The following is a 13,363-nucleotide window of genomic DNA, read 5'->3' as shown; positions in this document are numbered from 1 at the left end:
AATTGAAAGAGTGCTCGATTACACAAAATAAGCAGGTTTAGTTACAAGCAGCAGCACACAATACACAATGTACATGGCACATGAAAACAAGTCAGAAACAGTGCATACATAACATTCAGAATCATTCATTTTGAGCAACAGCGAACAGAATGGAAAGACATCAGTGTAGTACTAAAGCGCAAATGCTCATTTCTCAGTAAAGATACCAGCTTTCCTTTTTTTTTTTTCATTTACTTTTGCAACACGTGCAAGGTCATTTTTCTGCTTGCAGAGGTTATTCAAAAGTATGTTAATTGTTCATATGTGTGCACTTTCATGCATGTTATCATTTCCTCACTTTCCGGAAGAGATTCCACTATGAGTTTGCTGACCAGCTTCTTTTGGTTAGAACTACTCAGGAACTCTGCACAATTTTATTTCTCGGCAAGCTTCTTCGCTATCACTTCTGCATGCATTACAAGAGTGACAACAAATAGTTATGGAAATTTTAAACCATCTCGATCCAATTGTCTGATTAATGAATTAATGTCATCATCACCATCAGCTGTGCATTGTACTGAATGCGACTTGTACTAAGCAGCAATAACTGATTTTTTAAAAATTTTAGCCTCTTTTTTTTTTTATCTGCAATACTAATCTCCAGCTTCTCAAGAAGCACATTTATAGCAGTGAATAAGTGCTCACAGCTTTGGTTTTCAGCGGCCTTGTTTTCAGTGGATAACAAGCACAGATTTTCCAAAATCAATAGCAGTGAATGTACATCATGAACCTTTTCGAGTACAACACTGCTCCCAAACCTCGTGATAGAAGCTCCCTGAAAACATGCGCAAACGCGGAGATCATTAAACACTGTCACAGAAGCTTTCAGGCACGGTTCACTTCTGTCCACTATGTTCAAAAACATTGTATACTTTCTCTCATAGATTACAGTCCAGGGTTCTTGCACTGATTGTGCTGGAAGGAATGTTTTCATTTCTTCGAGTGATGAAAAACAAAACTTTTCTTCCCGACTGCGAACGAAGCAAGAGAGTCTTCAAGCGCACGAGAGAGATGAGAAGCTTCCTCCCTGCTCCTTTTCACACCGGGCGCCTCTCTCGACGTCTGCTCCACCTTCGAAAAATACGAAGGTTGGTTGGTTGGTTGGTGGGGTTTAACGTCCCAAAGCAACTCAGGCTATGAGAGACGCCGTAGTGGAGGACTCCGGAAATTTCGACCACCTGGGGTTCTTTAACGTGCACTGACATCGCACAGCACACGGGCGCCTTGCTTTTCGCCTCCATCGAAAAGCTGCCGCCGAGGCCGGGATTCGATCCCGCGTCCTTGGGAACAGTAGTCGAGCGCCGTAACCACTGCGCCACCCCGGCGGGGTCGAAAAATACGAAGGGCAGCCCGGAAATATAGTGGGTACTGAACCATGGCGTAAACCCGGCACCGGCAATGACACTTCAATCACCTTCCCAGTCGTCGAATCAGTGTCCGCTGTCGTTTTCTCGATGCATTTCGAGTCGAAATGATCAGCGCATACCTGCATAAAAAAAATCTGGGTTTCAGAAATACATTCGTCTTGGATAAAGAAAAGCAGCGGCTAGCTATCTTTAAGGCGATGTCAGCAATGCGATAAATTCACGGCACGTCCGACTGTTTGCAGACTGCACGCACAAGCATGACATTTTCCAACAAACAGTGCGTGTAGAAGAAGAACAGCCGCATAAATACTAATTAAAGAGTTTTACCTTGGTGTAAGCAGTTGGTGTGAAGTCTTTTCGAGGAATGGCACGCATCCACTTTTGTAGCGTGCACTCATCTTTGGGGAAGGAAAAAACTTGCACCTTTTCCCCAGTAACGTAATTTCCGGTGCATCCCGGTACACAACACTCGTTCGGCGTCGTACATGCCGTCGAGGACACGACGATGCGAACAATTATCCACCTCAGCTGCCGCAGACGAGGCACAAAACAAAAAAACAAGGAACCACGTTTTCAGCGACAGAGGCGAAGCCTAACAGCCGGACGAACACGCCGCGAAGGAAGCATGCAGAGTGATGGCGCTGCCACTGGGGCTGCGCTGATGGGCAAGCCGGTCTAAAGCCCCACAAGGAACTTTAAGCCGGTCTAGGCCAGCGGCTAGTGACGTCAGAGGTTGAGGCGCAGGCCTTGACAAGTGTAGGAGGTGTTGGGTTACCTCAGTTTCTAGGGTGGCGCGCGGCGGCTGCAGGAAGTCATAGCTGCCACGTGGTTTCTCCTCCGTTCAAGGTCAAACACGCGCACACGGCGCACAGGGCAAAAAAAAACCATGACGGAAAGTAGTGAAAGCTAGCGCTTTTAAAACGTTTGATGGAATTGATACGTAGTACCAAGGCGCAAGGGTATATTTTCTGACTTCTTGGTAACGAGGGCCGCATCAATCCGTATCCTACAACACGTTATAGTGTTACAGAAGTTAGCTAGTTTGCCTAAGTCTTTTTCATTTTGCTTTTGAACTGCATTCTACGCTAGAATGGTGAGTTTGGCTATTAGGCGAAACCTTCATTCTTTTGTGCGCAAGGCACCTTGCCAGCGAGGCATTCAACGCAAGGCAACGTGAAAACACTGCAGTGAACTTCGGTATCTCCCAGAGCACACTCCCAAAGATTCTAAAATAGAATGTTGTGATATCGAAAGCTCGTTCTGCGGGGACATCCACAAACTGGAAAAAAGAGATCACGACATCGCTATCCAATTATCTCTTAGGGTGAAATTTTCATCACGGCGTTCAAGCAAAAAAAAGGTGACAAGCAACTGACTGGTGTCCATTTAAATAATTGATGTTTTTGGATTGCGTGCTTAGATTTCAGTGCGCTTATGGGATTATTTCACATTATAAAAATTTTACTTCAAGGAAACTCGGGAACGCCCCTCCAGTTTCCCCTTTCAAGGTTAAACTCTGGTATGAGAATACTGAATCGCAGTAAAGGAAATCTTTGAACGTTGTAATTAATATGATGATAGGCAATAATATTGCCCTTATCAAATTTATTTTCTCAAACTTCACGATTTTGGCGTTACGTTAATAAACCCGCAAAATATCTCTCTGCAAATACCGTTTGCTGGCATTTATGGTCATAATACACCGAATTAATTTGCTGGACAAGGCACGTATGCATTGAGACATTTTAAATAATAATTGATGGGGATATTCCATAATCAGCTTTGTCATAATCATAATTTATTTACCCCTAAAGGATCATACCGAAGAGGCAATACATAAGGGGGACAGAAACACTGGTCACATGCAAAAAATATAGTTAAGAGCATGAATTGCAACACACGTAGAAACAACCGTAAACCTAATAATAACATATGGATATAAAGAAGAGAATGAGTTGGTAAACAAATAAGCTTTCGAGGGAAAAAGATTTAGTGAAGAAATTAGCCCGAAACTGCTTATATTTTTGGGTATAAGCTTCGTTGACTACAGTCTGGAAGGACATTCCACTCGGCAATGGCAGATGCCGAAACGAGGCATTTATACCGTCTGTAGAACCGCGAATGCGTAAAACATTAAGAGAATTAAGCAAAAGTTGCGATGATCTCAAGGGCAGCCAATAAGCTTTCACGCTGTTGGTTAAAATTATAACGTTTGGAAACAGTCAAAGGTTTGCTATTATACCCCGGTTTCCAGGGAAGTTTTACCAACGGAAGAATTGGTATCAGTTTTCACACATCCCAGAATTATAATGAAATTTTACAACACGAACATGATTTTGAATGGCCTCTAACAATTTTATTGAGTACTCTTGATAGGGGTTCCGGTTCTTCCGTTTGCTGAAGAAGGTATTCATGATTCTTAAGTTCTTGCGCTCTGCAAACTCAACTAGTAACTCTCCCCTGCTATTCCTAGAACCAATGCCATAGTCACCTACTGACTGGTCCATTGCCTGCTTTTTCCCTATCTTGGCATTGAAGTCGCCCATTAGTACAGTATACTTCGTCTTTACTTTTCGCATTGCCGATTCTACATCTTCGTAGAAGCTTTCAACTGCCTGGTCATCATAACTACATGTAGGTGCATAGGCCTGTACAACCTTCAGTTTATACCGCTTATTAAGCCTAATTACGATGCCTGCCACCCTCTCGTTAATACTATAGAATTCATCTATATTACCCGCTATATACTTATTGATAAGGAAACCTACTCCTAGTTGTCGCCTCTCTGGTAAACCTCGATAACACAGTACATGCCCATCCTTCAGTACAGTATATGCCTCATTCGGCCTCCTAACCTCACTAAGCCGTATGATATCCCATTTCATACCGCTCTAACAGCACTGCTAAACTAGCTTCACTAGCTAGGGTTCTAACGTTAAACGTTGCCAGGGTCAGTTTCCAATGGCGGCCTGTCCAGCGGAGCCAGAAGTTCTTAGCACCCCCTGCTGCGTCACAGGTCTGACCACCGCCGTGGTCAGTTGTTCCGCAGCCGCTGGTGACTGAGGGCCGGGGTTTTATGGAGCTTATCATGAGACGTTGCGGCCAATTACTGCACCAGGGTGGCGAACTCATGTTCTGGTAAGGGAGTGCGTTGCCGGAGGTGTCACCGGCATCAGGTCGCACCCTAAACCTGTTTATGCAATTCCATCGACACACGGATTTTTTTTTTTTGAATCCGGTGGAGAATTGTGCGGCACCAAGATTTGAGCCCCGGTCCTCTTGCATGCGAGGCGGATGTTCTACTGCTACGCCACCGCTGCACCCTGAAATGGACATGAAAAAGTCCTAACAAGGAGACTAAAAATGAAATTGACTTAATAATGTGTTAAACCTCCGCCATTATGCAAGATGTAGAGGTAATCGGTAAATTGCGATGCAGTGCCCACAGGATGGTGAGGTCCCGAATTAGCCTAAATCTGAAGAAGGAACGCAACAGATTAGTAAGAAAGAAACCCATTAACGAATTAACGGTGATGGGGAGGGCAGAAGAATTCAGGATCTCGCTACAGAATAGATATTCAGCTCTAACCGAGGATGGCGACATTACCCTAGAAGCAATGAACAACAATTTCAGAGATATCATTACTGAGTGTGCGGTAGAAGTAGGCGGTAGGATAGTTAGAGAGGATACCGGCAAACTGTCTAAGGAGGCGAAATATTTTATTAAGAAACGCCAGAGTATGAAAGCTTCCAATCCAACAGACCAGATCGAATTGGCCGAGATATCAAAGCTAATCAATAAGCGCAAGTTGGCCGATATAAGAAAGTATAACATGGAGAAAATTGAGCATGCTGTAAAGAACGGGGGAAGCCTTAAAGCGGTAAAGAAGAAATTGGGCTTAAGCAAAAACCAGATGTATGCGATAAGGCACAAGGCTGGCAACGTCATCACGAATATGGACAAGATAATCAAAGTAGCCGAGGAGTTCTATACAGATCTCTACAGTAACCAAAGTACTCAGGACCGTAATGAGGTTAGTGGCAGGGAAAAACAGTCAGACGTTCCACCAGTGACGAAGGACGAAGCCAAGAAAGCATTAGAAACTATGAAAAGGGGGAAATCGGCTGAAGAGGATCAGATAACTACAGATTTGCTAAAGGACAGTGGGGATATCGTGCTGCAAAAACTGGTCACCCTGTATACGCAGTGCCTGGTGTCATCGACGGTACCGGCATCATGGAAGAATGCAACATTATCCTCATTCATAAGAAAGGGGACTCTAAGGACCTTAAAAATTACAGGCCAATCAGCCTACTGTCTGTTACGTATAAGGTATTTATTAATGTAATCGCTAATAGAATCAGGACAACCTTAGACTGCAATCAAGCAAAGGATCAAGCAGGTTTTCGGAAACGGTACTCTACTATCGATCATATCGAAACCATCAATCAGGTGATAGAAAAACGCTCGGAATATAACCAGCCCTTATCAAAGCCCTTTGTTAAATGCGCGACAGGTGCAGTTTACACCATACCACTGACTTGTGGAAAGGCCTACATAGGCCAGACTGGGCGCTGCATAAATGAGCGTGCAGGGGAGCATGAACAGTCATTAGGCGATAAACATATTAGCACAAATTTGTCTGAGCATTGCAGAACCTGCAAATGTCACCCAAGGCTTCATGAGATAAAGATTCTTGGCAGGGGCAGTAGTGCCAATGCACGTGAGATTTTGGAAGCGTTTTTTACAAAGAACGATAGTAACTGCGTTAGTGACGCGTCAGTCGTCCTGTACAGAAATGAAGTAGCCTTTTTGAAAACGACATTTAGGGTATGAAAATTAGGCACGCGTGACTTGAGCTCTTGGGCCGCACGCTGTACGGATGAGTTGTTTTTCAATCGCGAGGCCCAGGGTCAACTGATTGTTACTTGCTTTGACGACCTGTCCTAGGTGATAAAGTAATCAGTTTTATTTTACATTGTCGAAAGTTTTAGTTTTTGACTGCTTTGCTTCGCATAGATGACACGGCCTTTGCTACAAGAGACTGACTGCTATTGATAGAGGTTGTTCGTTAACTTTTGCTTTGTTCGTTCTTGTTAAGTTTTTGTTTGTTTGTTTGTTTTTGACTTCTTTTGCTTCGCATACTTGACTCTGCTTTTGCTACGAGCGATTGACTGCCTTTGCTTCACATACCTGACTCTGTTTTCTTTGACTGCTTTGCTTCGAGTACTTGACTCTGCCTTGCTACAATTGACTGAATGCGTTTGCTAAGGTTCTTATCAGTTATTTTTAGTTAACCTTGTTTTAAGGTGTTTAGTCATACGTGCTGAGCCATGTCATTCATGAATTCTGATAGCGGAGGGGTGGAAAGCGATTGAGCTATGAACGCTTGAGTGGCCGAGAGTATAAATTTGTTCCCTTTTTCCTTCAATAAAGAGTTGGTAGTTTGCGCTCGTCCCGTGCTACGTGTCCCTCTTACTTTTGTGTCGTGTTTGTTGCGCAATTTCACCATGACTACAGTAGACGTTCACCAACTAGCCCGCCAACAGCTCCTGTTACAGCCCTTATACATAGCATTCATTGATTACGAAAAAGCATTTCACTTAGTTGAAACATCGGCGGTGATGCAGGCATTGCGAAATCAGGTGGTAGACGAGCCGTACGTGAAAGTGCTGGAAGATATATATAGTGGCTGCACAGCAACCATAGTGCTGCATAAAGAAAGTAACAAATTTCCCATAAAGAAAGGTGTTAGGCAAGGAGACACAATCTCCCCAGTACTATTCACAGCTTGCTTGGAGGGAGTATTCAGAGACTTGGAATGGGAGCAGTTAGGGATAAGGGTAGATGGAGAATACTTCAGTAATCTGCGATTTGCTGATGACATTGCCTTGCCAAGCAACTCGGGGGATGAACTGCAAATAATGATTGATGACCTAGACAGAAAAAATAGAAAGGTAGGCTTGAAAATCAATATGCAGAAGACTAAGGTAATGTTCAACAGCCTCGGGAAGGAACAGCAGTTTAAATTAGGTAGCGAAGTACTGGTAGTAGTAGGCGAATATGTCTACTTAGGACAGGTAGTAACCGCTGATCCGGACCATGGAAAGGAAATAACAAGAGGAATAAGATTGAGATGGAGAGCATTTGGCAAGCACTCACAGATTATGACTAGCAGCTTACTGGTATCGCTCAAGAGGAAAGTATAGAACAGTTGCATCTTACCTGTACTCACCTATGGGGCTGAAACGTGGAGGCTAACCAAGAGAGTTCTACTTAAGTTGAGGACAACCCGGAGGGCTATGGAACGAAAAATGGTAGGTGTAACATTAAGAGATAGGGAGCGTGCAGAATGGGTCAGAGAAATAACTCAAGTTACCGACATTCTAGTGGATATTAAGACGAAGAAATGGGCATGGGCAGGACATGTAGGGCGAAGAGAGGATAACCGATGGTCGCTTGGGGTAAGAAACTGGAGTCCAAGAGAAGGAAAGCGTAGCAGGGGGCGGCAGAAAGTTAGGTTGGCGGATGAGGTTAAGAAGTTCGCAGGGGTCAAGTGGATGCAGCTTGCACAGAACCAGGTTAAGTGGAGAAATATGGGAGAGGCCTTCGCCCTGCAGTGGGTATAGTCAGGCTGATGATGATGATGACGACGACAACGACGATGATGATGATAAGGGTTCCAAATGCTCGATGCATTATCGATATTAGTGCGGACGAATGCCTTACATGCGATTAGCCTGACCTTGGACGGATGAAGTGTAAGCGATTGTCTGGAATTCAAGGAATTTACAAACGCTAGCAAGAAGGGCTACGACATGCGTTGACCTGCTCAGACTTTATGCTATGACGGCAATAGGATTCACGATTCTATTTGAGCATATAAAAGTGCATGTTGGATTGTTTATAGGACACGTGCATCAATGAGAAATTTGTTTTGTTCAGCTTCATAAGCCAGGTCAGGGATCAATTTTAGGTTTTAGGTGCTTCAAAAGGAAGCACGCGTCTTGCTTAGTACAAATACGGCGGTAATGGACATAATTATCTCCGATCAGAGGAATAGATGATACATTTCTTGCAGGAAGGTCATTGCTAAAGAAAAGAAACAACAGCCATGCAAGAAATGAGCCCCTAGGCGCACTGAAAGTAGCTTTAATAAAGGTACAAGGGTAGTTGTTCATTACGTTTTTTGTATGCGATTAGTTATGAACCTGTAAATCCATGACAATATATAAGGGCTCAGTGATAAAGAAAACAGTTTAGCCATCGGACGCTAGTGAAATACTCTATTGAACGCCTCAGAGAAGTTTAGGTGGGTGACATCAATTTGAAATAATGTGTCGAAATTTAAGTGGAGGTCATTCGTGAATTTAAAAAGCTGAGTTTCTCTTCAATAGTCAAAACAATTTCCGTGTTGATTTAGGACGGAAGATACGTTTTTGTCCAGGTGATGAGCTAAATGGGAGTACATTATATGTTAACATGTCTTGCAAGAATTGCATGTATCGTGCTCGGATGATAATGTGATGGACCAGAGGTGTTTCTTATCTTATACCAGTTCTACAACTTTGCATATCTTGTACTTAGACGCGATTTGGCCGCGCGATATTGATTGTACCAAAACGATTTCCAGTATATTGCTGAATATGCTTTGGTACCTTTAAGACTAAGCAGAAATGTTGTCTGGTCCAAAATCACTAGACATCTTATTATTTTTGCATAGGTTTTCAGACTCTTTCAGCTAAGGTAATAGATAGATAGATAGATGGATAGATAGATAGATAATGTTTATTTGGGTGTGCCTCGACTGCCAAGTGGCCTAAAGGAGCCCACACTAGGTCAGATACATCAGAACACTTAATAACATTTAAAACCAGGCATGAAAGCAACAATTAGGCAAATGTGTCCGTGTCAATAAACATTTTGTTATACAAGATTTGTATACGAGTCATTGGACAGTTGGCGTGCAAATCTGGATAAAATGTGTCAAAACATTTTGCAGCCTTTGCATGCGGCACACGAAAATTCAGTGACATCAGTAAGGTCTCACAGTTAATGAAACCGCGCACAATTTTTTGCATAAACTGCATGTCCCGTATGATTCGCCTGTCCCCAAGAGTACACATTTTGAGGTCTGCCAAGAGAGAATCGTAGTCGTAGAAACGGCGGCGTCCAATATATCTGTCATAAAAGATGCGTATGAACTTACGCTGGACATTTTCAATTTTTGCGCAATAGGTGGCAGATAAGTTATTCCAGGCTACTGACGCGAACTCAAAACGCGGTCTCACAAGGGCACAGTATAGAGTGCGTAGACATTCGTGCCGTTGAAATTTTTTTGTTAGTCTAGAGATAAGACCGATATGTCTCAATGCGCATAACACAATTGAATTTACATGCAATCTAAAATCAAGCCTTGAATCAACATCAACACCAAGGTCTCGTACATGGGCCACACGAGAAATATGATCCGCCAAAAGTGTATAATCAAACACAACTGCGTCGCGTTTCCTACTTAAGGGACACTAAAGAGAGAAAGGAAGTGGGTTTGCATCGATAGAATGCCAGTTCCTAATTACAAAAAGACCACTCTTACTGAAAACAGAGCTGTTATAAGGTAGTAAAGAAGAATAACAGAAATACAGGTATCGCCACCACGGCCAAACGGCCAGGCTCGCAACTACAAATCACGTGACGCGCTAGGGATCCCGGAGGCTGACAAATGCGAATTACATTGTATGTTTGAATGCGGTAGTACGTTTTTTCTCAAACATGATAGCACGCTTTTATCATACGTAAACGACTGCGAAAAGACAACGTAAACGTTGCAAGGCAAATACAAAAATATACTTGGAGGCGCCACAGGCACCCACTTCAGTTTTGGTTATGTTTCGGCTCAGGCATTTCGTGCGCACTCGGATAGTTTGTTTGAACCTGCAGCGCCTGAATTACGAGCTTGGAGCAGCAGATGCGCCTTGATGGTTCCCATTTGAGCATTCGGAGGCACGAGGGAGCGAAATCCGCTACCGCCGACACACTCCTTCGTTCACACTTCTGCGCCAACATATCGCCGCCGTTGCCGCTTCGACTGCGACCTGACCGCTTGACTGCAGCTACGTTTGCCACGAAAAGCATACATATGCTAAGTACCGAAGGAAAAACGCATTATCATTCAATTGTTCACTAAATCATGGCACATCTGACCAACACATACTGCGTCAACAAGACCTTCAATGTGCTATTTGCAGGCGTCGTAAACAAAAGGGGCATACTTGCCGCTCATACCAAGGAGAGCGTCGATATATTGCGCTCGTCGCCCGGCGAAAAAAAAGGGCCTCGGGTAAAAAGTAAAAACTAAAAATAACGAAGCACCAGAAATACATTACAAAAGGTTAAAAAAAACGATTTGTAAAAAAAAAAAAATCGCCAGAAGCGGTGACTAGAACTCGCTACTGCTTGCTCCGTAACGTTCGGCGCTAACCAAAAAAAAAAAAAAATCGCCAGAAGCGGTGACTAGAACTCGCTACTGCTTGCTCCGTAACGTTCGGCGCTAACCGCTCGGCTACGCCGCGCCACAGGAACCTTGGAAATATTTCTAGTTTTTATGTCATGGCCCTATTTACAATAAAGTGCTTCTGCTGCCGCTCTAAAAATTACAACTTCTTGATCATCGGCGCGTGCTGCCTGCTCTCACGTCTTGCAACTAATATTCTGGATGCCTATGCGCACTATATTGTGCACTGGATCCATTTATATCACAGCGCTGGCAAGTGTAGTGGCGCCGGCACTTCGGTCATGTTCTGCTACCGTGGACGTAATTTTCGCTGAACACGGAGCTGTAGCACAAACCTTGAAGGAAAAAAGTGCGAAGAAGCTTCAAAACTGACAAGCGCAGCAGCGAGGACACTATTTTGCTGGTAACTAAATCTTATTTGTATGTAAACATGTCAGGAAGCGTTGCGATGACCGAGGGCTCGGTTTGTTTATACACAGTGCAAGAAGGAACGCAAAAACTTGAGAAACATGTAAAGTATTGTGCATTACAAGCGCTCTATATTTTTTTTTCTTCCTTTATGGGCCCATCGCTCGGTAAATTACTCTCTTCATCGTTTTATTTATTTCGGCTGAGGCCGTCATTGCGAGTACGCTGTTGCCAAGTTGGCCCTTGAGGGATGCGAGTTGAGTTCTTCATTGCATTGCATTCATGTAAACCATGGAAATTACTAAAATCAATTAAACATTCGGCTTTTTCTCGAGTTGCTGTGCAGTCACTAGTGACCAAACCAGTGGACCAATCGACCTTAGGAAGATTAAAGTCTCCGTAAATGTGAACCTTGTATTTCAAGAAATCTAGCTTTTCCCCAATATCAAAGAAATGATCGGTAAAAACGTTAGGAGCAGAATTTGGTGGAAAGTAGTAACAGCCAACTAGATAGTGCGATTTGTCACATTTTGGAATTTCCAACCACACATATTCTCCGCATGTCTCCAGGTCTGGTCTCCTAAATGTGTTTAGCACAGACCGGCAGACTATCAGAACTCAGCCCCCGTATTTACTCTTGTCAGAAAAGACCCTGTCGGCCCTCAAGACAGCATACTCATCTATGAAATAAGACGCACTTGAACATGATGAGTTTAGCCATGTTTCTGTCAGGCACATAATGGCATACTCACATTTGTATGCATTCGCGAAGAGAGCTTCCGTTTTATTTCGCAGCCCTCTCGTGTTTTAGTAATACAGCTTAATTCCCTGTGCCATTTTCGGATGTAGCTAGAGCACCGTTAGGGTCATCGAAGCGCCGTGAGGACCACAGCTTGCCATAGAAAGGGCGAAATACACAACAATCAGGCCACACTTCCGGATTGTTCACAAGCTCAAATAAATGCTCATCCAGAGAAACGTGAAATGAGCAATATGTATCGTACTTCGTTTTGAGTTTCGTGCAAGTAACAACTTTGTCACCTATTGTATTCGCCAAAAGTTCCTGTATGTCCGACGCCGTTGTTGTCGGGTCCAGGCGAGCAACAAATAAGCTTTTCTTCGTCGGTAGTTTGGGCGCTACTTTAAGCATGAATTGCTTAGATGTGCCAAACGTTGCTCGAGGCCGAGAGGGTTGGCTCACCGCTTTCAACGGGCGTGGCAGATGTGTACTCCGGTCCTGAGCAGGAGGCTTCGGAGGAGGGGCCGACATTCCAGCGGGAAGATTTACCGCCACAGCTGAAGCGTAGTTGCGAGATTCCGAGCAGTCAGAATTTGAACACTCCACTGGCTGGCGGTACGAACAGATGCACTCAGGCCACTCAGATTCACGCAGGAGCGCGTTTTCCGCACAAAGCCGTCACACCTCATCCGTCAACGCATCCATTCGACTAGCTATTTTCCGTAGCATTAAAATAACACTCGAGGAAGCACTGACGGATTCTGAATCTTGAAAATCCAGGGAAGAGCGTTGCGCTTCGGGGGTCGTTTCCGTGTTGCTAGTTCCGCAGATAAGCCCCTCCGCCGAAGGATTACGCCGCTTCACGCAATGAACACATTTGTACTTGCTGGCCCCGGATTCTATGAGGATGTTGTATTCCTCGGCTTGTATGTTGATGCATTTGCAGTGAAAATGCTGCTTGCAAGACGCGCACGGCAAAAATTGCTGCCTACCACGAATGGGCTGGGAGCAGCGCCCACATGCGTCCGCATCAGCCGCCATCTTGGATCTTGGGTGACATGGCAAAAAAAAATATTTGCTTTGCTGCAGGTATGTTTACGGCTGATGCTTGTGTGAAACCAGACAAGAATTACGCATTCGTTACATCTGAACATAATTCTTTGGGATAGTGACAACTATCGTGATCTAATGAAGATATATTTGTGAGTCACTATGGCCAGGAGTAAAAAGACGGCAGTTTTTAGGCTTGCTTGGAATCATTTCGAATAGGTCCCTGTTAGAGATACCTTTAGTGC

General features: G+C 44.0%; 1 pseudogene; it reads right to left on the bottom strand.

The window, feature by feature from the left end:
- Window positions 1-514: 514 nt before the first annotated feature.
- LOC146181160 (uncharacterized) lies at window positions 515-13,109 on the bottom strand (annotated as a pseudogene).
- Window positions 13,110-13,363: the final 254 nt, after the last annotated feature.

The sequence above is a fragment of the Amblyomma maculatum genome, chromosome 8 (genome assembly GCF_055883805.1).
Source record: "Amblyomma maculatum isolate TAMU_Amacu chromosome 8, ASM5588380v1, whole genome shotgun sequence".
Lineage (NCBI taxonomy): Eukaryota > Metazoa > Arthropoda > Arachnida > Ixodida > Ixodidae > Amblyomma > Amblyomma maculatum.
This window is presented reverse-complemented; position numbering and strand designations above follow the sequence as displayed.